General features: G+C 48.6%; 29 non-coding genes across 29 annotated transcripts; all 29 read right to left on the bottom strand.

Annotated features, from left to right (window-relative positions):
• Positions 1-158: 158 nt before the first annotated feature.
• Positions 159-231, bottom strand: trnaf-gaa (transfer RNA phenylalanine (anticodon GAA)). The gene has a single exon. It is a non-coding gene; the product is annotated as a tRNA-Phe (tRNA).
• Positions 232-1,732: 1,501 nt separating this feature from the next.
• Positions 1,733-1,806, bottom strand: trnai-aau (transfer RNA isoleucine (anticodon AAU)). The gene has a single exon. It is a non-coding gene; the product is annotated as a tRNA-Ile (tRNA).
• A 415-nt stretch (positions 1,807-2,221) lies between these two features.
• Positions 2,222-2,294, bottom strand: trnaf-gaa (transfer RNA phenylalanine (anticodon GAA)). Its single transcript has one exon. It is a non-coding gene; the product is annotated as a tRNA-Phe (tRNA).
• An 897-nt stretch (positions 2,295-3,191) lies between these two features.
• On the bottom strand, positions 3,192-3,263 carry trnae-cuc (transfer RNA glutamic acid (anticodon CUC)). The gene has a single exon. It is a non-coding gene; the product is annotated as a tRNA-Glu (tRNA).
• Positions 3,264-3,783: 520 nt separating this feature from the next.
• Positions 3,784-3,857, bottom strand: trnai-aau (transfer RNA isoleucine (anticodon AAU)). Its single transcript has one exon. It is a non-coding gene; the product is annotated as a tRNA-Ile (tRNA).
• Positions 3,858-4,272: 415 nt separating this feature from the next.
• On the bottom strand, positions 4,273-4,345 carry trnaf-gaa (transfer RNA phenylalanine (anticodon GAA)). The gene has a single exon. It is a non-coding gene; the product is annotated as a tRNA-Phe (tRNA).
• An 891-nt stretch (positions 4,346-5,236) lies between these two features.
• Positions 5,237-5,308, bottom strand: trnae-cuc (transfer RNA glutamic acid (anticodon CUC)). Its single transcript has one exon. It is a non-coding gene; the product is annotated as a tRNA-Glu (tRNA).
• A 511-nt stretch (positions 5,309-5,819) lies between these two features.
• On the bottom strand, positions 5,820-5,893 carry trnai-aau (transfer RNA isoleucine (anticodon AAU)). The gene has a single exon. It is a non-coding gene; the product is annotated as a tRNA-Ile (tRNA).
• Positions 5,894-6,308: 415 nt separating this feature from the next.
• On the bottom strand, positions 6,309-6,381 carry trnaf-gaa (transfer RNA phenylalanine (anticodon GAA)). Its single transcript has one exon. It is a non-coding gene; the product is annotated as a tRNA-Phe (tRNA).
• An 897-nt stretch (positions 6,382-7,278) lies between these two features.
• trnae-cuc (transfer RNA glutamic acid (anticodon CUC)) lies at positions 7,279-7,350 on the bottom strand. Its single transcript has one exon. It is a non-coding gene; the product is annotated as a tRNA-Glu (tRNA).
• Positions 7,351-7,870: 520 nt separating this feature from the next.
• trnai-aau (transfer RNA isoleucine (anticodon AAU)) lies at positions 7,871-7,944 on the bottom strand. The gene has a single exon. It is a non-coding gene; the product is annotated as a tRNA-Ile (tRNA).
• Positions 7,945-8,359: 415 nt separating this feature from the next.
• trnaf-gaa (transfer RNA phenylalanine (anticodon GAA)) lies at positions 8,360-8,432 on the bottom strand. The gene has a single exon. It is a non-coding gene; the product is annotated as a tRNA-Phe (tRNA).
• Positions 8,433-9,329: 897 nt separating this feature from the next.
• trnae-cuc (transfer RNA glutamic acid (anticodon CUC)) lies at positions 9,330-9,401 on the bottom strand. The gene has a single exon. It is a non-coding gene; the product is annotated as a tRNA-Glu (tRNA).
• A 520-nt stretch (positions 9,402-9,921) lies between these two features.
• On the bottom strand, positions 9,922-9,995 carry trnai-aau (transfer RNA isoleucine (anticodon AAU)). The gene has a single exon. It is a non-coding gene; the product is annotated as a tRNA-Ile (tRNA).
• A 415-nt stretch (positions 9,996-10,410) lies between these two features.
• trnaf-gaa (transfer RNA phenylalanine (anticodon GAA)) lies at positions 10,411-10,483 on the bottom strand. The gene has a single exon. It is a non-coding gene; the product is annotated as a tRNA-Phe (tRNA).
• Positions 10,484-11,380: 897 nt separating this feature from the next.
• Positions 11,381-11,452, bottom strand: trnae-cuc (transfer RNA glutamic acid (anticodon CUC)). The gene has a single exon. It is a non-coding gene; the product is annotated as a tRNA-Glu (tRNA).
• A 511-nt stretch (positions 11,453-11,963) lies between these two features.
• On the bottom strand, positions 11,964-12,037 carry trnai-aau (transfer RNA isoleucine (anticodon AAU)). Its single transcript has one exon. It is a non-coding gene; the product is annotated as a tRNA-Ile (tRNA).
• A 415-nt stretch (positions 12,038-12,452) lies between these two features.
• On the bottom strand, positions 12,453-12,525 carry trnaf-gaa (transfer RNA phenylalanine (anticodon GAA)). The gene has a single exon. It is a non-coding gene; the product is annotated as a tRNA-Phe (tRNA).
• Positions 12,526-13,422: 897 nt separating this feature from the next.
• On the bottom strand, positions 13,423-13,494 carry trnae-cuc (transfer RNA glutamic acid (anticodon CUC)). The gene has a single exon. It is a non-coding gene; the product is annotated as a tRNA-Glu (tRNA).
• A 520-nt stretch (positions 13,495-14,014) lies between these two features.
• On the bottom strand, positions 14,015-14,088 carry trnai-aau (transfer RNA isoleucine (anticodon AAU)). Its single transcript has one exon. It is a non-coding gene; the product is annotated as a tRNA-Ile (tRNA).
• Positions 14,089-14,503: 415 nt separating this feature from the next.
• trnaf-gaa (transfer RNA phenylalanine (anticodon GAA)) lies at positions 14,504-14,576 on the bottom strand. The gene has a single exon. It is a non-coding gene; the product is annotated as a tRNA-Phe (tRNA).
• An 897-nt stretch (positions 14,577-15,473) lies between these two features.
• On the bottom strand, positions 15,474-15,545 carry trnae-cuc (transfer RNA glutamic acid (anticodon CUC)). Its single transcript has one exon. It is a non-coding gene; the product is annotated as a tRNA-Glu (tRNA).
• Positions 15,546-16,056: 511 nt separating this feature from the next.
• trnai-aau (transfer RNA isoleucine (anticodon AAU)) lies at positions 16,057-16,130 on the bottom strand. Its single transcript has one exon. It is a non-coding gene; the product is annotated as a tRNA-Ile (tRNA).
• Positions 16,131-16,545: 415 nt separating this feature from the next.
• trnaf-gaa (transfer RNA phenylalanine (anticodon GAA)) lies at positions 16,546-16,618 on the bottom strand. Its single transcript has one exon. It is a non-coding gene; the product is annotated as a tRNA-Phe (tRNA).
• Positions 16,619-17,508: 890 nt separating this feature from the next.
• On the bottom strand, positions 17,509-17,580 carry trnae-cuc (transfer RNA glutamic acid (anticodon CUC)). Its single transcript has one exon. It is a non-coding gene; the product is annotated as a tRNA-Glu (tRNA).
• A 520-nt stretch (positions 17,581-18,100) lies between these two features.
• Positions 18,101-18,174, bottom strand: trnai-aau (transfer RNA isoleucine (anticodon AAU)). The gene has a single exon. It is a non-coding gene; the product is annotated as a tRNA-Ile (tRNA).
• A 415-nt stretch (positions 18,175-18,589) lies between these two features.
• On the bottom strand, positions 18,590-18,662 carry trnaf-gaa (transfer RNA phenylalanine (anticodon GAA)). Its single transcript has one exon. It is a non-coding gene; the product is annotated as a tRNA-Phe (tRNA).
• An 897-nt stretch (positions 18,663-19,559) lies between these two features.
• On the bottom strand, positions 19,560-19,631 carry trnae-cuc (transfer RNA glutamic acid (anticodon CUC)). The gene has a single exon. It is a non-coding gene; the product is annotated as a tRNA-Glu (tRNA).
• Positions 19,632-20,641: 1,010 nt separating this feature from the next.
• Positions 20,642-20,714, bottom strand: trnaf-gaa (transfer RNA phenylalanine (anticodon GAA)). Its single transcript has one exon. It is a non-coding gene; the product is annotated as a tRNA-Phe (tRNA).
• Positions 20,715-21,230: the final 516 nt, after the last annotated feature.

The raw sequence follows: 21,230 nt of genomic DNA, 5'->3' as shown, positions 1-21,230 counted from the left end.
CCCGACTGAATTCGAACCTGCAGCGGACGGTTGGAGCCGGATCCAGCATGTCCGACGTGGTGTCACTCCCATTCGTTTGGGAAACGCGTCATCAGGAGCGTAAAATTTCTCTTGATTCGTACCTTTTGTAGTGAAGGAGACAGAAAGTAACTAAAACCTGCCGAAACCCGGGATCGAACCAGGGACCTTTAGATCTTCAGTCTAACGCTCTCCCAACTGAGCTATTTCGGCTTCACGTCAAACGCAGTATTCTGTCGTTCTTTTGGAGGATTTTCTATCCCCGGGTGGAATTGCCCCTCTCGCTCATTCCTCACTTCGGGCAATGTGACCCGACCAGATCTCGGAGCTCAGGTTCTGTTAATGTAAAGCTGCAGTGTTGATAAAGATACAAAGCTGACACAGCACGGGGGACCTCACCGTGTTGGACACAGCGTGAAATGCAATGACATGTTCAAATAAAGTTACAGAGCACAACACATGTGTAAAATTCCCTGTTCTTTTCTCCACACTGATGGGTTGCGAAGGGAGAGACGGGCCGAAGTCTCACTGAGCCGCACTGATCACGAGCCAAATCAAGTTCAATCTTCAGCTGCAGGTATGGTGCTGAGCCCCACACAGAAGTGAAAATGCCCGTGGTTCTTAGTTCCTCGCACAGTGGGCTACTGAGCAATACAGGAAGGGCTAATGATCATCTTAATGCTCAAGTTATCAGGGGCCACGGACTCTCTGATTCCAGGCTTGCACACGTTGGTAAGTTTCAAAATTTGCATTTTTCACACTGGCAATGAAAATAATCGATAGCCGTGCCTGTGATAAGCTAAGTTTGTTCGGGAGATGCAGTGGGCAAGGAGATATACGGAAGACTGATAAAAACCGTGACTGCCCTGACACTGTGAGCTGCAGTTAAATGTTGGCAACATTTAAAGTCAGCCAGTCTAAATTTGACAGAAATCAAGTCCTGCTGACTTTGAAACAGCACGCATTTTACAGAAATCAAGAATGTGCATTTTGTATCGCTGTATGAAGAGTGATGTTGAGCAGCGGTGTGGAAAGTTGAATCAGGGGCGGAGCATTGTTCCGTAAGGGTGCATTGCATGGTGGCAATTCAAACAGCCCCAAAACGCACTGTTCCCTGACCGGGAATCGAACCCATGCCGCGGCGGTGAGAGCGCCGAATCCTAACCACTAGACCACCAGGGAAGCTGCAGCCAGCCTCCGGGAAGCTGCAGCCAGCCTCCTGGCAGCAAGCACATCAACGCAGCTTTTCATGCTTGCTCCTTTGCAATTCAGATCCTTTCGCGCCAGGCAAACTGTTCGGACAAAATTATATTTTTTACATGAGAACACAACAGAAGTGTTCGCGAAAGCACGGCACCAAGTGCGGGTAGGCATCCACTTGAAATCGATTTCCTCCTGTGTTTTTCTCTGGATGTTGTCTCTCTCGGTGCTGGGCGAACAATTCATTGATGCATTTGTCCTGAACTGAAGCCTTTTACCCATCTCGCGGGGTCAGAGCCGCTCTGTCTGTGTATTACCTGCCTGTGACACTTATCGGCAACATGCCGCCTGTTCAACTTTCAACAGCAAACCCAGAAAGATGTGTCTCTCAGCCCCGGTGGCAAAGGATGTTAATCCAAATATATCCCCCGTGAGAGTCTGTGTGCATTGGCTTCCTTATAAAGTTTGTATTGGAAATGTGCGGGAAAAGCGTAAAATTATGAAAACATCCTGATGGCCTGTACGGGGATCGAACCCGCGACCTTGGCGTTATTAGCACCACGCTCTCACCAACTGAGCTAACCGGCCACAATGCTCCCGTTGGCCAGGCTCGAACCTAGGCTGGAAAATTGTCTTTCAGGCTCACACTGGGTGACCGAGTTACTGCACAAACATTGAACACACCACATCGCTTAAACATTGTTAACTGTTCGTATATACAACTGGGCAGAGTGTAAATCCAAAGTAACAGAAAGACTGGTCTAACAAACCTCATTCTAAAAATTTTTGTCGCACCACAGCCCCTCCCACAAACACTGTCCCGGTATAAAAGCAGACGGCGGGACCCCGACTGAATTCGAACCTGCAGCGGACGGTTGGAGCCGGATCCAGCATGTCCGACGTGGTGTCACTCCCATTCGTTTGGGAAACGCGTCATCAGGAGCGTAAAATTTCTCTTGATTCGTACCTTTTGTAGTGAAGGAGACAGAAAGTAACTAAAACCTGCCGAAACCCGGGATCGAACCAGGGACCTTTAGATCTTCAGTCTAACGCTCTCCCAACTGAGCTATTTCGGCTTCACGTCAAACGCAGTATTCTGTCGTTCTTTTGGAGGATTTTCTATCCCCGGGTGGAATTGCCCCTCTCGCTCATTCCTCACTTCGGGCAATGTGACCCGACCAGATCTCGGAGCTCAGGTTCTGTTAATGTAAAGCTGCAGTGTTGATAAAGATACAAAGCTGACACAGCACGGGGGACCTCACCGTGTTGGACACGGCGTGAAATGCAATGACATGTTCAAATAAAGTTACAGAGCACAACACATGTGTAAAATTCCCTGTTCTTTTCTCCACACTGATGGGTTGCGAAGGGAGAGACGGGCCGAAGTCTCACTGAGCAGCACTGATCACGAGCCAAATCAAGTTCAATCTTCAGCTGCAGGTATGGTGCTGAGCCCCACACAGAAGTGAAAATGCCCGTGGTTCTTAGTTCCTCGCACAGTGGGCTACTGAGCAATACAGGAAGGGCTAATGATCATCTTAATGCTCAAGTTATCAGGGGCCACGGACTCTCTGATTCCAGGCTTGCACACGTTGGTAAGTTTCAAAATTTGCATTTTTCACACTGGCAATGAAAATAATCGATAGCCGTGCCTGTGATAAGCTAAGTTTGTTCGGGAGATGCAGTGGGCAAGGAGATATACGGAAGACTGATAAAAACCGTGACTGCCCTGACACTGTGAGCTGCAGTTAAATGTTGGCAACATTTAAAGTCAGCCAGTCTAAATTTGACAGAAATCAAGTCCTGCTGACTTTGAAACAGCACGCATTTTACAGAAATCAAGAATGTGCATTTTGTATCGCTGTATGAAGAGTGATGTTGAGCAGCGGTGTGGAAAGTTGAATCAGGGGCGGAGCATTGTTCCGTAAGGGTGCATTGCATGGTGGCAATTCAAACAGCCCCAAAACGCACTGTTCCCTGACCGGGAATCGAACCCGGGCCGCGGCGGTGAGAGCGCCGAATCCTAACCACTAGACCACCAGGGAAGCTGCAGCCAGCCTCCTGGCAGCAAGCACATCAACGCAGCTTTTCATGCTTGCTCCTTTGCAATTCAGATCCTTTCGCGCCAGGCAAACTGTTCGGACAAAATTATATTTTTTACATGAGAACACAACAGACGTGTTCGCGAAAGCACGGCACCAAGTGCGGGTAGGCATCCACTTGAAATCGATTTCCTCCTGTGTTTTTCTCTGGATGTTGTCTCTCTCGGTGCTGGGCGAACAATTCATTGATGCATTTGTCCTGAACTGAAGCCTTTTACCCATCTCGCGGGGTCAGAGCCGCTCTGTCTGTGTATTACCTGCCTGTGACACTTATCGGCAACATGCCGCCTGTTCAACTTTCAACAGCAAACCCAGAAAGACCAGAAAGATGTGTCTCTCAGCCCCGGTGGCAAAGGATGTTAATCCAAATATATCCCCCGTGAGAGTCTGTGTGCATTGGCTTCCTTATAAAGTTTGTATTGGAAATGTGCGGGAAAAGCGTAAAATTATGAAAACATCCTGATGGCCTGTACGGGGATCGAACCCGCGACCTTGGCGTTATTAGCACCACGCTCTCACCAACTGAGCTAACCGGCCACAATGCTCCCGTTGGCCAGGCTCGAACCTAGGCTGGAAAATTGTCTTTCAGGCTCACACTGGGTGACCGAGTTACTGCACAAACATTGAACACACCACATCGCTTAAACATTGTTAACTGTTCGTATATACAACTGGGCAGAGTGTAAATCCAAAGTAACAGAAAGACTGGTCTAACAAACCTCATTCTAAAAATTTTTGTCGCACCACAGCCCCTCCCACAAACACTGTCCCGGTATAAAAGCAGACGGCGGGACCCCGACTGAATTCGAACCTGCAGCGGACGGTTGGAGCCGGATCCAGCATGTCCGACGTGGTGTCACTCCCATTCGTTTGGGAAACGCGTCATCAGGAGCGTAAAATTTCTCTTGATTCGTACCTTTTGTAGTGAAGGAGACAGAAAGTAACTAAAACCTGCCGAAACCCGGGATCGAACCAGGGACCTTTAGATCTTCAGTCTAACGCTCTCCCAACTGAGCTATTTCGGCTTCACGTCAAACGCAGTATTCTGTCGTTCTTTTGGAGGATTTTCTATCCCCGGGTGGAATTGCCCCTCTCGCTCATTCCTCACTTCGGGCAATGTGACCCGACCAGATCTCGGAGCTCAGGTTCTGTTAATGTAAAGCTGCAGTGTTGATAAAGATACAAAGCTGACACAGCACGGGGGACCTCACCGTGTTGGACACAGCGTGAAATGCAATGACATGTTCAAATAAAGTTACAGAGCACAACACATGTGTAAAATTCCCTGTTCTTTTCTCCACACTGATGGGTTGCGAAGGGAGAGACGGGCCGAAGTCTCACTGAGCCGCACTGATCACGAGCCAAATCAAGTTCAATCTTCAGGTATGGTGCTGAGCCCCACACAGAAGTGAAAATGCCCGTGGTTCTTAGTTCCTCGCACAGTGGGCTACTGAGCAATACAGGAAGGGCTAATGATCATCTTAATGCTCAAGTTATCAGGGGCCACGGACTCTCTGATTCCAGGCTTGCACACGTTGGTAAGTTTCAAAATTTGCATTTTTCACACTGGCAATGAAAATAATCGATAGCCGTGCCTGTGATAAGCTAAGTTTGTTCGGGAGATGCAGTGGGCAAGGAGATATACGGAAGACTGATAAAAACCGTGACTGCCCTGACACTGTGAGCTGCAGTTAAATGTTGGCAACATTTAAAGTCAGCCAGTCTAAATTTGACAGAAATCAAGTCCTGCTGACTTTGAAACAGCACGCATTTTACAGAAATCAAGAATGTGCATTTTGTATCGCTGTATGAAGAGTGATGTTGAGCAGCGGTGTGGAAAGTTGAATCAGGGGCGGAGCATTGTTCCGTAAGGGTGCATTGCATGGTGGCAATTCAAACAGCCCCAAAACGCACTGTTCCCTGACCGGGAATCGAACCCGGGCCGCGGCGGTGAGAGCGCCGAATCCTAACCACTAGACCACCAGGGAAGCTGCAGCCAGCCTCCTGGCAGCAAGCACATCAACGCAGCTTTTCATGCTTGCTCCTTTGCAATTCAGATCCTTTCGCGCCAGGCAAACTGTTCGGACAAAATTATATTTTTTACATGAGAACACAACAGACGTGTTCGCGAAAGCACGGCACCAAGTGCGGGTAGGCATCCACTTGAAATCGATTTCCTCCTGTGTTTTTCTCTGGATGTTGTCTCTCTCGGTGCTGGGCGAACAATTCATTGATGCATTTGTCCTGAACTGAAGCCTTTTACCCATCTCGCGGGGGCAGAGCCGCTCTGTCTGTGTATTACCTGCCTGTGACACTTATCGGCAACATGCCGCCTGTTCAACTTTCAACAGCAAACCCAGAAAGATGTGTCTCTCAGCCCCGGTGGCAAAGGATGTTAATCCAAATATATCCCCCGTGAGAGTCTGTGTGCATTGGCTTCCTTATAAAGTTTGTATTGGAAATGTGCGGGAAAAGCGTAAAATTATGAAAACATCCTGATGGCCCGTACGGGGATCGAACCCGCGACCTTGGCGTTATTAGCACCACGCTCTCACCAACTGAGCTAACCGGCCACAATGCTCCCGTTGGCCAGGCTCGAACCTAGGCTGGAAAATTGTCTTTCAGGCTCACACTGGGTGACCGAGTTACTGCACAAACATTGAACACACCACATCGCTTAAACATTGTTAACTGTTCGTATATACAACTGGGCAGAGTGTAAATCCAAAGTAACAGAAAGACTGGTCTAACAAACCTCATTCTAAAAATTTTTGTCGCACCACAGCCCCTCCCACAAACACTGTCCCGGTATAAAAGCAGACGGCGGGACCCCGACTGAATTCGAACCTGCAGCGGACGGTTGGAGCCGGATCCAGCATGTCCGACGTGGTTTCAATCCCATTCGTTTGGGAAACGCGTCATCAGGAGCGTAAAATTTCTCTTGATTCGTACCTTTTGTAGTGAAGGAGACAGAAAGTAACTAAAACCTGCCGAAACCCGGGATCGAACCAGGGACCTTTAGATCTTCAGTCTAACGCTCTCCCAACTGAGCTATTTCGGCTTCACGTCAAACGCAGTATTCTGTCGTTCTTTTGGAGGATTTTCTATCCCCGGGTGGAATTGCCCCTCTCGCTCATTCCTCACTTCGGGCAATGTGACCCGACCAGATCTCGGAGCTCAGGTTCTGTTAATGTAAAGCTGCAGTGTTGATAAAGATACAAAGCTGACACAGCACGGGGGACCTCACCGTGTTGGACACGGCGTGAAATGCAATGACATGTTCAAATAAAGTTACAGAGCACAACACATGTGTAAAATTCCCTGTTCTTTTCTCCACACTGATGGGTTGCGAAGGGAGAGACGGGCCGAAGTCTCACTGAGCCGCACTGATCACGAGCCAAATCAAGTTCAATCTTCAGCTGCAGGTATGGTGCTGAGCCCCACACAGAAGTGAAAATGCCCGTGGTTCTTAGTTCCTCGCACAGTGGGCTACTGAGCAATACAGGAAGGGCTAATGATCATCTTAATGCTCAAGTTATCAGGGGCCACGGACTCTCTGATTCCAGGCTTGCACACGTTGGTAAGTTTCAAAATTTGCATTTTTCACACTGGCAATGAAAATAATCGATAGCCGTGCCTGTGATAAGCTAAGTTTGTTCGGGAGATGCAGTGGGCAAGGAGATATACGGAAGACTGATAAAAACCGTGACTGCCCTGACACTGTGAGCTGCAGTTAAATGTTGGCAACATTTAAAGTCAGCCAGTCTAAATTTGACAGAAATCAAGTCCTGCTGACTTTGAAACAGCACGCATTTTACAGAAATCAAGAATGTGCATTTTGTATCGCTGTATGAAGAGTGATGTTGAGCAGCGGTGTGGAAAGTTGAATCAGGGGCGGAGCATTGTTCCGTAAGGGTGCATTGCATGGTGGCAATTCAAACAGCCCCAAAACGCACTGTTCCCTGACCGGGAATCGAACCCGGGCCGCGGCGGTGAGAGCGCCGAATCCTAACCACTAGACCACCAGGGAAGCTGCAGCCAGCCTCCTGGCAGCAAGCACATCAACGCAGCTTTTCATGCTTGCTCCTTTGCAATTCAGATCCTTTCGCGCCAGGCAAACTGTTCGGACAAAATTATATTTTTTACATGAGAACACAACAGACGTGTTCGCGAAAGCACGGCACCAAGTGCGGGTAGGCATCCACTTGAAATCGATTTCCTCCTGTGTTTTTCTCTGGATGTTGTCTCTCTCGGTGCTGGGCGAACAATTCATTGATGCATTTGTCCTGAACTGAAGCCTTTTACCCATCTCGCGGGGTCAGAGCCGCTCTGTCTGTGTATTACCTGCCTGTGACACTTATCGGCAACATGCCGCCTGTTCAACTTTCAACAGCAAACCCAGAAAGACCAGAAAGATGTGTCTCTCAGCCCCGGTGGCAAAGGATGTTAATCCAAATATATCCCCCGTGAGAGTCTGTGTGCATTGGCTTCCTTATAAAGTTTGTATTGGAAATGTGCGGGAAAAGCGTAAAATTATGAAAACATCCTGATGGCCTGTACGGGGATCGAACCCGCGACCTTGGCGTTATTAGCACCACGCTCTCACCAACTGAGCTAACCGGCCACAATGCTCCCGTTGGCCAGGCTCGAACCTAGGCTGGAAAATTGTCTTTCAGGCTCACACTGGGTGACCGAGTTACTGCACAAACATTGAACACACCACATCGCTTAAACATTGTTAACTGTTCGTATATACAACTGGGCAGAGTGTAAATCCAAAGTAACAGAAAGACTGGTCTAACAAACCTCATTCTAAAAATTTTTGTCGCACCACAGCCCCTCCCACAAACACTGTCCCGGTATAAAAGCAGACGGCGGGACCCCGACTGAATTCGAACCTGCAGCGGACGGTTGGAGCCGGATCCAGCATGTCCGACGTGGTGTCACTCCCATTCGTTTGGGAAACGCGTCATCAGGAGCGTAAAATTTCTCTTGATTCGTACCTTTTGTAGTGAAGGAGACAGAAAGTAACTAAAACCTGCCGAAACCCGGGATCGAACCAGGGACCTTTAGATCTTCAGTCTAACGCTCTCCCAACTGAGCTATTTCGGCTTCACGTCAAACGCAGTATTCTGTCGTTCTTTTGGAGGATTTTCTATCCCCGGGTGGAATTGCCCCTCTCGCTCATTCCTCACTTCGGGCAATGTGACCCGACCAGATCTCGGAGCTCAGGTTCTGTTAATGTAAAGCTGCAGTGTTGATAAAGATACAAAGCTGACACAGCACGGGGGACCTCACCGTGTTGGACACAGCGTGAAATGCAATGACATGTTCAAATAAAGTTACAGAGCACAACACATGTGTAAAATTCCCTGTTCTTTTCTCCACACTGATGGGTTGCGAAGGGAGAGACGGGCCGAAGTCTCACTGAGCCGCACTGATCACGAGCCAAATCAAGTTCAATCTTCAGCTGCAGGTATGGTGCTGAGCCCCACACAGAAGTGAAAATGCCCGTGGTTCTTAGTTCCTCGCACAGTGGGCTACTGAGCAATACAGGAAGGGCTAATGATCATCTTAATGCTCAAGTTATCAGGGGCCACGGACTCTCTGATTCCAGGCTTGCACACGTTGGTAAGTTTCAAAATTTGCATTTTTCACACTGGCAATGAAAATAATCGATAGCCGTGCCTGTGATAAGCTAAGTTTGTTCGGGAGATGCAGTGGGCAAGGAGATATACGGAAGACTGATAAAAACCGTGACTGCCCTGACACTGTGAGCTGCAGTTAAATGTTGGCAACATTTAAAGTCAGCCAGTCTAAATTTGACAGAAATCAAGTCCTGCTGACTTTGAAACAGCACGCATTTTACAGAAATCAAGAATGTGCATTTTGTATCGCTGTATGAAGAGTGATGTTGAGCAGCGGTGTGGAAAGTTGAATCAGGGGCGGAGCATTGTTCCGTAAGGGTGCATTGCATGGTGGCAATTCAAACAGCCCCAAAACGCACTGTTCCCTGACCGGGAATCGAACCCGGGCCGCGGCGGTGAGAGCGCCGAATCCTAACCACTAGACCACCAGGGAAGCTGCAGCCAGCCTCCTGGCAGCAAGCACATCAACGCAGCTTTTCATGCTTGCTCCTTTGCAATTCAGATCCTTTCGCGCCAGGCAAACTGTTCGGACAAAATTATATTTTTTACATGAGAACACAACAGACGTGTTCGCGAAAGCACGGCACCAAGTGCGGGTAGGCATCCACTTGAAATCGATTTCCTCCTGTGTTTTTCTCTGGATGTTGTCTCTCTCGGTGCTGGGCGAACAATTCATTGATGCATTTGTCCTGAACTGAAGCCTTTTACCCATCTCGCGGGGTCAGAGCCGCTCTGTCTGTGTATTACCTGCCTGTGACACTTATCGGCAACATGCCGCCTGTTCAACTTTCAACAGCAAACCCAGAAAGACCAGAAAGATGTGTCTCTCAGCCCCGGTGGCAAAGGATGTTAATCCAAATATATCCCCCGTGAGAGTCTGTGTGCATTGGCTTCCTTATAAAGTTTGTATTGGAAATGTGCGGGAAAAGCGTAAAATTATGAAAACATCCTGATGGCCTGTACGGGGATCGAACCCGCGACCTTGGCGTTATTAGCACCACGCTCTCACCAACTGAGCTAACCGGCCACAATGCTCCCGTTGGCCAGGCTCGAACCTAGGCTGGAAAATTGTCTTTCAGGCTCACACTGGGTGACCGAGTTACTGCACAAACATTGAACACACCACATCGCTTAAACATTGTTAACTGTTCGTATATACAACTGGGCAGAGTGTAAATCCAAAGTAACAGAAAGACTGGTCTAACAAACCTCATTCTAAAAATTTTTGTCGCACCACAGCCCCTCCCACAAACACTGTCCCGGTATAAAAGCAGACGGCGGGACCCCGACTGAATTCGAACCTGCAGCGGACGGTTGGAGCCGGATCCAGCATGTCCGACGTGGTGTCACTCCCATTCGTTTGGGAAACGCGTCATCAGGAGCGTAAAATTTCTCTTGATTCGTACCTTTTGTAGTGAAGGAGACAGAAAGTAACTAAAACCTGCCGAAACCCGGGATCGAACCAGGAACCTTTAGATCTTCAGTCTAACGCTCTCCCAACTGAGCTATTTCGGCTTCACGTCAAACGCAGTATTCTGTCGTTCTTTTGGAGGATTTTCTATCCCCGGGTGGAATTGCCCCTCTCGCTCATTCCTCACTTCGGGCAATGTGACCCGACCAGATCTCGGAGCTCAGGTTCTGTTAATGTAAAGCTGCAGTGTTGATAAAGATACAAAGCTGACACAGCACGGGGGACCTCACCGTGTTGGACACAGCGTGAAATGCAATGACATGTTCAAATAAAGTTACAGAGCACAACACATGTGTAAAATTCCCTGTTCTTTTCTCCACACTGATGGGTTGCGAAGGGAGAGACGGGCCGAAGTCTCACTGAGCCGCACTGATCACGAGCCAAATCAAGTTCAATCTTCAGCTGCAGGTATGGTGCTGAGCCCCACACAGAAGTGAAAATGCCCGTGGTTCTTAGTTCCTCGCACAGTGGGCTACTGAGCAATACAGGAAGGGCTAATGATCATCTTAATGCTCAAGTTATCAGGGGCCACGGACTCTCTGATTCCAGGCTTGCACACGTTGGTAAGTTTCAAAATTTGCATTTTTCACACTGGCAATGAAAATAATCGATAGCCGTGCCTGTGATAAGCTAAGTTTGTTCGGGAGATGCAGTGGGCAAGGAGATATACGGAAGACTGATAAAAACCGTGACTGCCCTGACACTGTGAGCTGCAGTTAAATGTTGGCAACATTTAAAGTCAGCCAGTCTAAATTTGACAGAAATCAAGTCCTGCTGACTTTGAAACAGCACGCATTTTACAGAAATCAAGAATGTGCATTTTGTATCGCTGTATGAAGAGTGATGTTGAGCAGCGGTGTGGAAAGTTGAATCAGGGGCGGAGCATTGTTCCGTAAGGGTGCATTGCATGGTGGCAATTCAAACAGCCCCAAAACGCACTGTTCCCTGACCGGGAATCGAACCCGGGCCGCGGCGGTGAGAGCGCCGAATCCTAACCACTAGACCACCAGGGAAGCTGCAGCCAGCCTCCTGGCAGCAAGCACATCAACGCAGCTTTTCATGCTTGCTCCTTTGCAATTCAGATCCTTTCGCGCCAGGCAAACTGTTCGGACAAAATTATATTTTTTACATGAGAACACAACAGACGTGTTCGCGAAAGCACGGCACCAAGTGCGGGTAGGCATCCACTTGAAATCGATTTCCTCCTGTGTTTTTCTCTGGATGTTGTCTCTCTCGGTGCTGGGCGAACAATTCATTGATGCATTTGTCCTGAACTGAAGCCTTTTACCCATCTCGCGGGGGCAGAGCCGCTCTGTCTGTGTATTACCTGCCTGTGACACTTATCGGCAACATGCCGCCTGTTCAACTTTCAACAGCAAACCCAGAAAGATGTGTCTCTCAGCCCCGGTGGCAAAGGATGTTAATCCAAATATATCCCCCGTGAGAGTCTGTGTGCATTGGCTTCCTTATAAAGTTTGTATTGGAAATGTGCGGGAAAAGCGTAAAATTATGAAAACATCCTGATGGCCCGTACGGGGATCGAACCCGCGACCTTGGCGTTATTAGCACCACGCTCTCACCAACTGAGCTAACCGGCCACAATGCTCCCGTTGGCCAGGCTCGAACCTAGGCTGGAAAATTGTCTTTCAGGCTCACACTGGGTGACCGAGTTACTGCACAAACATTGAACACACCACATCGCTTAAACATTGTTAACTGTTCGTATATACAACTGGGCAGAGTGTAAATCCAAAGTAACAGAAAGACTGGTCTAACAAACCTCATTCTAAAAATTTTTGTCGCACCACAGCCCCTCCCACAAACACTGTCCCGGTATAAAAGCAGACGGCGGGACCCCGACTGAATTCGAACCTGCAGCGGACGGTTGGAGCCGGATCCAGCATGTCCGACGTGGTTTCAATCCCATTCGTTTGGGAAACGCGTCATCAGGAGCGTAAAATTTCTCTTGATTCGTACCTTTTGTAGTGAAGGAGACAGAAAGTAACTAAAACCTGCCGAAACCCGGGATCGAACCAGGGACCTTTAGATCTTCAGTCTAACGCTCTCCCAACTGAGCTATTTCGGCTTCACGTCAAACGCAGTATTCTGTCGTTCTTTTGGAGGATTTTCTATCCCCGGGTGGAATTGCCCCTCTCGCTCATTCCTCACTTCGGGCAATGTGACCCGACCAGATCTCGGAGCTCAGGTTCTGTTAATGTAAAGCTGCAGTGTTGATAAAGATACAAAGCTGACACAGCACGGGGGACCTCACCGTGTTGGACACGGCGTGAAATGCAATGACATGTTCAAATAAAGTTACAGAGCACAACACATGTGTAAAATTCCCTGTTCTTTTCTCCACACTGATGGGTTGCGAAGGGAGAGACGGGCCGAAGTCTCACTGAGCCGCACTGATCACGAGCCAAATCAAGTTCAATCTTCAGCTGCAGGTATGGTGCTGAGCCCCACACAGAAGTGAAAATGCCCGTGGTTCTTAGTTCCTCGCACAGTGGGCTACTGAGCAATACAGGAAGGGCTAATGATCATCTTAATGCTCAAGTTATCAGGGGCCACGGACTCTCTGATTCCAGGCTTGCACACGTTGGTAAGTTTCAAAATTTGCATTTTTCACACTGGCAATGAAAATAATCGATAGCCGTGCCTGTGATAAGCTAAGTTTGTTCGGGAGATGCAGTGGGCAAGGAGATATACGGAAGACTGATAAAAACCGTGACTGCCCTGACACTGTGAGCTGCAGTTAAATGTTGGCAACATTTAAAGTCAGCCAGTCTAAATTTGACAGAAATCAAGTCCTGCTGACTTTGAAACAGCACGCATTTTACAGAAATCAAGAATGTGCATTTTGTATCGCTGTATGAAGAGTGATGTTGAGCAGCGGTGTGGAAAGTTGAATCAGGGGCGGAGCATTGTTCCGTAAGGGTGCATTGCATGGTGGCAATTCAAACAGCCCCAAAACGCACTGTTCCCTGACCGGGAATCGAACCCGGGCCGCGGCGGTGAGAGCGCCGAATCCTAACCACTAGACCACCAGGGAAGCTGCAGCCAGCCTCCTGGCAGCAAGCACATCAACGCAGCTTTTCATGCTTGCTCCTTTGCAATTCAGATCCTTTCGCGCCAGGCAAACTGTTCGGACAAAATTATATTTTTTACATGAGAACACAACAGACGTGTTCGCGAAAGCACGGCACCAAGTGCGGGTAGGCATCCACTTGAAATCGATTTCCTCCTGTGTTTTTCTCTGGATGTTGTCTCTCTCGGTGCTGGGCGAACAATTCATTGATGCATTTGTCCTGAACTGAAGCCTTTTACCCATCTCGCGGGGTCAGAGCCGCTCTGTCTGTGTATTACCTGCCTGTGACACTTATCGGCAACATGCCGCCTGTTCAACTTTCAACAGCAAACCCAGAAAGACCAGAAAGATGTGTCTCTCAGCCCCGGTGGCAAAGGATGTTAATCCAAATATATCCCCCGTGAGAGTCTGTGTGCATTGGCTTCCTTATAAAGTTTGTATTGGAAATGTGCGGGAAAAGCGTAAAATTATGAAAACATCCTGATGGCCTGTACGGGGATCGAACCCGCGACCTTGGCGTTATTAGCACCACGCTCTCACCAACTGAGCTAACCGGCCACAATGCTCCCGTTGGCCAGGCTCGAACCTAGGCTGGAAAATTGTCTTTCAGGCTCACACTGGGTGACCGAGTTACTGCACAAACATTGAACACACCACATCGCTTAAACATTGTTAACTGTTCGTATATACAACTGGGCAGAGTGTAAATCCAAAGTAACAGAAAGACTGGTCTAACAAACCTCATTCTAAAAATTTTTGTCGCACCACAGCCCCTCCCACAAACACTGTCCCGGTATAAAAGCAGACGGCGGGACCCCGACTGAATTCGAACCTGCAGCGGACGGTTGGAGCCGGATCCAGCATGTCCGACGTGGTGTCACTCCCATTCGTTTGGGAAACGCGTCATCAGGAGCGTAAAATTTCTCTTGATTCGTACCTTTTGTAGTGAAGGAGACAGAAAGTAACTAAAACCTGCCGAAACCCGGGATCGAACCAGGGACCTTTAGATCTTCAGTCTAACGCTCTCCCAACTGAGCTATTTCGGCTTCACGTCAAACGCAGTATTCTGTCGTTCTTTTGGAGGATTTTCTATCCCCGGGTGGAATTGCCCCTCTCGCTCATTCCTCACTTCGGGCAATGTGACCCGACCAGATCTCGGAGCTCAGGTTCTGTTAATGTAAAGCTGCAGTGTTGATAAAGATACAAAGCTGACACAGCACGGGGGACCTCACCGTGTTGGACACAGCGTGAAATGCAATGACATGTTCAAATAAAGTTACAGAGCACAACACATGTGTAAAATTCCCTGTTCTTTTCTCCACACTGATGGGTTGCGAAGGGAGAGACGGGCCGAAGTCTCACTGAGCCGCACTGATCACGAGCCAAATCAAGTTCAATCTTCAGCTGCAGGTATGGTGCTGAGCCCCACACAGAAGTGAAAATGCCCGTGGTTCTTAGTTCCTCGCACAGTGGGCTACTGAGCAATACAGGAAGGGCTAATGATCATCTTAATGCTCAAGTTATCAGGGGCCACGGACTCTCTGATTCCAGGCTTGCACACGTTGGTAAGTTTCAAAATTTGCATTTTTCACACTGGCAATGAAAATAATCGATAGCCGTGCCTGTGATAAGCTAAGTTTGTTCGGGAGATGCAGTGGGCAAGGAGATATACGGAAGACTGATAAAAACCGTGACTGCCCTGACACTGTGAGCTGCAGTTAAATGTTGGCAACATTTAAAGTCAGCCAGTCTAAATTTGACAGAAATCAAGTCCTGCTGACTTTGAAACAGCACGCATTTTACAGAAATCAAGAATGTGCATTTTGTATCGCTGTATGAAGAGTGATGTTGAGCAGCGGTGTGGAAAGTTGAATCAGGGGCGGAGCATTGTTCCGTAAGGGTGCATTGCATGGTGGCAATTCAAACAGCCCCAAAACGCACTGTTCCCTGACCGGGAATCGAACCCGGGCCGCGGCGGTGAGAGCGCCGAATCCTAACCACTAGACCACCAGGGAAGCTGCAGCCAGCCTCCTGGCAGCAAGCACATCAACGCAGCTTTTCATGCTTGCTCCTTTGCAATTCAGATCCTTTCGCGCCAGGCAAACTGTTCGGACAAAATTATATTTTTTACATGAGAACACAACAGACGTGTTCGCGAAAGCACGGCACCAAGTGCGGGTAGGCATCCACTTGAAATCGATTTCCTCCTGTGTTTTTCTCTGGATGTTGTCTCTCTCGGTGCTGGGCGAACAATTCATTGATGCATTTGTCCTGAACTGAAGCCTTTTACCCATCTCGCGGGGGCAGAGCCGCTCTGTCTGTGTATTACCTGCCTGTGACACTTATCGGCAACATGCCGCCTGTTCAACTTTCAACAGCAAACCCAGAAAGATGTGTCTCTCAGCCCCGGTGGCAAAGGATGTTAATCCAAATATATCCCCCGTGAGAGTCTGTGTGCATTGGCTTCCTTATAAAGTTTGTATTGGAAATGTGCGGGAAAAGCGTAAAATTATGAAAACATCCTGATGGCCCGTACGGGGATCGAACCCGCGACCTTGGCGTTATTAGCACCACGCTCTCACCAACTGAGCTAACCGGCCACAATGCTCCCGTTGGCCAGGCTCGAACCTAGGCTGGAAAATTGTCTTTCAGGCTCACACTGGGTGACCGAGTTACTGCACAAACATTGAACACACCACATCGCTTAAACATTGTTAACTGTTCGTATATACAACTGGGCAGAGTGTAAATCCAAAGTAACAGAAAGACTGGTCTAACAAACCTCATTCTAAAAATTTTTGTCGCACCACAGCCCCTCCCACAAACACTGTCCCGGTATAAAAGCAGACGGCGGGACCCCGACTGAATTCGAACCTGCAGCGGACGGTTGGAGCCGGATCCAGCATGTCCGACGTGGTTTCAATCCCATTCGTTTGGGAAACGCGTCATCAGGAGCGTAAAATTTCTCTTGATTCGTACCTTTTGTAGTGAAGGAGACAGAAAGTAACTAAAACCTGCCGAAACCCGGGATCGAACCAGGGACCTTTAGATCTTCAGTCTAACGCTCTCCCAACTGAGCTATTTCGGCTTCACGTCAAACGCAGTATTCTGTCGTTCTTTTGGAGGATTTTCTATCCCCGGGTGGAATTGCCCCTCTCGCTCATTCCTCACTTCGGGCAATGTGACCCGACCAGATCTCGGAGCTCAGGTTCTGTTAATGTAAAGCTGCAGTGTTGATAAAGATACAAAGCTGACACAGCACGGGGGACCTCACCGTGTTGGACACGGCGTGAAATGCAATGACATGTTCAAATAAAGTTACAGAGCACAACACATGTGTAAAATTCCCTGTTCTTTTCTCCACACTGATGGGTTGCGAAGGGAGAGACGGGCCGAAGTCTCACTGAGCCGCACTGATCACGAGCCAAATCAAGTTCAATCTTCAGCTGCAGGTATGGTGCTGAGCCCCACACAGAAGTGAAAATGCCCGTGGTTCTTAGTTCCTCGCACAGTGGGCTACTGAGCAATACAGGAAGGGCTAATGATCATCTTAATGCTCCAGGGGCCACGGACTCTCTGATTCCAGGCTTGCACACGTTGGTAAGTTTCAAAATTTGCATTTTTCACACTGGCAATGAAAATAATCGATAGCCGTGCCTGTGATAAGCTAAGTTTGTTCGGGAGATGCAGTGGGCAAGGAGATATACGGAAGACTGATAAAAACCGTGACTGCCCTGACACTGTGAGCTGCAGTTAAATGTTGGCAACATTTAAAGTCAGCCAGTCTAAATTTGACAGAAATCAAGTCCTGCTGACTTTGAAACAGCACGCATTTTACAGAAATCAAGAATGTGCATTTTGTATCGCTGTATGAAGAGTGATGTTGAGCAGCGGTGTGGAAAGTTGAATCAGGGGCGGAGCATTGTTCCGTAAGGGTGCATTGCATGGTGGCAATTCAAACAGCCCCAAAACGCACTGTTCCCTGACCGGGAATCGAACCCGGGCCGCGGCGGTGAGAGCGCCGAATCCTAACCACTAGACCACCAGGGAAGCTGCAGCCAGCCTCCTGGCAGCAAGCACATCAACGCAGCTTTTCATGCTTGCTCCTTTGCAATTCAGATCCTTTCGCGCCAGGCAAACTGTTCGGACAAAATTATATTTTTTACATGAGAACACAACAGACGTGTTCGCGAAAGCACGGCACCAAGTGCGGGTAGGCATCCACTTGAAATCGATTTCCTCCTGTGTTTTTCTCTGGATGTTGTCTCTCTCGGTGCTGGGCGAACAATTCATTGATGCATTTGTCCTGAACTGAAGCCTTTTACCCATCTCGCGGGGTCAGAGCCGCTCTGTCTGTGTATTACCTGCCTGTGACACTTATCGGCAACATGCCGCCTGTTCAACTTTCAACAGCAAACCCAGAAAGACCAGAAAGATGTGTCTCTCAGCCCCGGTGGCAAAGGATGTTAATCCAAATATATCCCCCGTGAGAGTCTGTGTGCATTGGCTTCCTTATAAAGTTTGTATTGGAAATGTGCGGGAAAAGCGTAAAATTATGAAAACATCCTGATGGCCCGTACGGGGATCGAACCCGCGACCTTGGCGTTATTAGCACCACGCTCTCACCAACTGAGCTAACCGGCCACAATGCTCCCGTTGGCCAGGCTCGAACCTAGGCTGGGAAATTGTCTTTCAGGCTCACACTGGGTGACCGAGTTACTGCACAAACATTGAACACACCACATCGCTTAAACATTGTTAACTGTTCGTATATACAACTGGGCAGAGTGTAAATCCAAAGTAACAGAAAGACTGGTCTAACAAACCTCATTCTAAAAATTTTTGTCGCACCACAGCCCCTCCCACAAACACTGTCCCGGTATAAAAGCAGACGGCGGGACCCCGACTGAATTCGAACCTGCAGCGGACGGTTGGAGCCGGATCCAGCATGTCCGACGTGGTTTCAAACCCATTCGTTTGGGAAACGCGTCATCAGGAGCGTAAAATTTCTCTTGATTCGTACCTTTTGTAGTGAAGGAGACAGAAAGTAACTAAAACCTGCCGAAACCCGGGATCGAACCAGGGACCTTTAGATCTTCAGTCTAACGCTCTCCCAACTGAGCTATTTCGGCTTCACGTCAAACGCAGTATTCTGTCGTTCTTTTGGAGGATTTTCTATCCCCGGGTGGAATTGCCCCTCTCGCTCATTCCTCACTTCGGGCAATGTGACCCGACCAGATCTCGGAGCTCAGGTTCTGTTAATGTAAAGCTGCAGTGTTGATAAAGATACAAAGCTGACACAGCACGGGGGACCTCACCGTGTTGGACACGGCGTGAAATGCAATGACATGTTCAAATAAAGTTACAGAGCACAACACATGTGTAAAATTCCCTGTTCTTTTCTCCACACTGATGGGTTGCGAAGGGAGAGACGGGCCGAAGTCTCACTGAGCCGCACTGATCACGAGCCAAATCAAGTTCAAACTTCAGCTGCAGGTATGGTGCTGAGCCCCACACAGAAGTGAAAATGCCCGTGGTTCTTAGTTCCTCGCACAGTGGGCTACTGAGCAATACAGGAAGGGCTAATGATCATCTTAATGCTCAAGTTATCAGGGGCCACGGACTCTCTGATTCCAGGCTTGCACACGTTGGTAAGTTTCAAAATTTGCATTTTTCACACTGGCAATGAAAATAATCGATAGCCGTGCCTGTGATAAGCTAAGTTTGTTCGGGAGATGCAGTGGGCAAGGAGATATACGGAAGACTGATAAAAACCGTGACTGCCCTGACACTGTGAGCTGCAGTTAAATGTTGGCAACATTTAAAGTCAGCCAGTCTAAATTTGACAGAAATCAAGTCCTGCTGACTTTGAAACAGCACGCATTTTACAGAAATCAAGAATGTGCATTTTGTATCGCTGTATGAAGAGTGATGTTGAGCAGCGGTGTGGAAAGTTGAATCAGGGGCGGAGCATTGTTCCGTAAGGGTGCATTGCATGGTGGCAATTCAAACAGCCCCAAAACGCACTGTTCCCTGACCGGGAATCGAACCCGGGCCGCGGCGGTGAGAGCGCCGAATCCTAACCACTAGACCACCAGGGAAGCTGCAGCCAGCCTCCTGGCAGCAAGCACATCAACGCAGCTTTTCATGCTTGCTCCTTTGCAATTCAGATCCTTTCGCGCCAGGCAAACTGTTCGGACAAAATTATATTTTTTACATGAGAACACAACAGACGTGTTCGCGAAAGCACGGCACCAAGTGCGGGTAGGCATCCACTTGAAATCGATTTCCTCCTGTGTTTTTCTCTGGATGTTGTCTCTCTCGGTGCTGGGCGAACAATTCATTGATGCATTTGTCCTGAACTGAAGCCTTTTACCCATCTCGCGGGGTCAGAGCCGCTCTGTCTGTGTATTACCTGCCTGTGACACTTATCGGCAACATGCCGCCTGTTCAACAGCAAACCCAGAAAGACAAAAGAACAGAAAGATGTGTCTCTCAGCCCCGGTGGCAAAGGATGTTAATCCAAATATATCCCCCGTGAGAGTCTGTGTGCATTGGCTTCCTTATAAAGTTTGTATTGGAAATGTGCGGGAAAAGCGTAAAATTATGAAAACATCCTGATGGCCCTTACGGGGATCGAACCCGCGACCCTTGGCGTTATTAGCACCACGCTCTCACCAACTGAGCTAACCGGCCACAATGCTCCCGTTGGCCAGGCTCGAACCTAGGCTGGGGAATTGTCTTTCAGGCTCACACTGGGTGACCGAGTTACTGCACAAACATTGAACACACCACATCGCTTAAACATTGTTAACTGTTCGTATATACAACTGGGCAGAGTGTAAATCCAAAGTAACAGAAAGACTGGTCTAACAAACCTCATTCTAAAAATTTTTGTCGCACCACAGCCCCTCCCACAAACACTGTCCCGGTATAAAAGCAGACGGCGGGACCCCGACTGAATTCGAACCTGCAGCGGACGGTTGGAGCCGGATCCAGCATGTCCGACGTGGTTTCAATCCCATTCGTTTGGGAAACGCGTCATCAGGAGCGTAAAATTTCTCTTGATTCGTACCTTTTGTAGTGAAGGAGACAGAAAGTAACTAAAACCTGCCGAAACCCGGGATCGAACCAGGGACCTTTAGATCTTCAGTCTAACGCTCTCCCAACTGAGCTATTTCGGCTTCACGTCAAACGCAGTATTCTGTCGTTCTTTTGGAGGATTTTCTATCCCCGGGTGGAATTGCCCCTCTCGCTCATTCCTCACTTCGGGCAATGTGACCCGACCAGATCTCGGAGCTCAGGTTCTGTTAATGTAAAGCTGCAGTGTTGATAAAGATACAAAGCTGACACAGCACGGGGGACCTCACCGTGTTGGACACGGCGTGAAATGCAATGACATGTTCAAATAAAGTTACAGAGCACAACACATGTGTAAAATTCCCTGTTCTTTTCTCCACACTGATGGGTTGCGAAGGGAGAGACGGGCCGAAGTCTCACTGAGCCGCACTGATCACGAGCCAAATCAAGTTCAATCTTCAGCTGCAGGTATGGTGCTGAGCCCCACACAGAAGTGAAAATGCCCGTGGTTCTTAGTTCCTCGCACAGTGGGCTACTGAGCAATACAGGAAGGGCTAATGATCATCTTAATGCTCAAGTTATCAGGGGCCACGGACTCTCTGATTCCAGGCTTGCACACG

The sequence above is a fragment of the Somniosus microcephalus genome, unplaced genomic scaffold, assembly GCF_052327205.1.
Source record: "Somniosus microcephalus isolate GS21.2 unplaced genomic scaffold, FLI_Smic_1.0 unresolved_chr4, whole genome shotgun sequence".
In the NCBI taxonomy this organism is placed as follows: domain Eukaryota; kingdom Metazoa; phylum Chordata; class Chondrichthyes; order Squaliformes; family Somniosidae; genus Somniosus; species Somniosus microcephalus.
The sequence above is the reverse complement of the archived record's forward strand: the minus strand, read 5'-3'. Positions and strand labels throughout refer to the sequence as shown.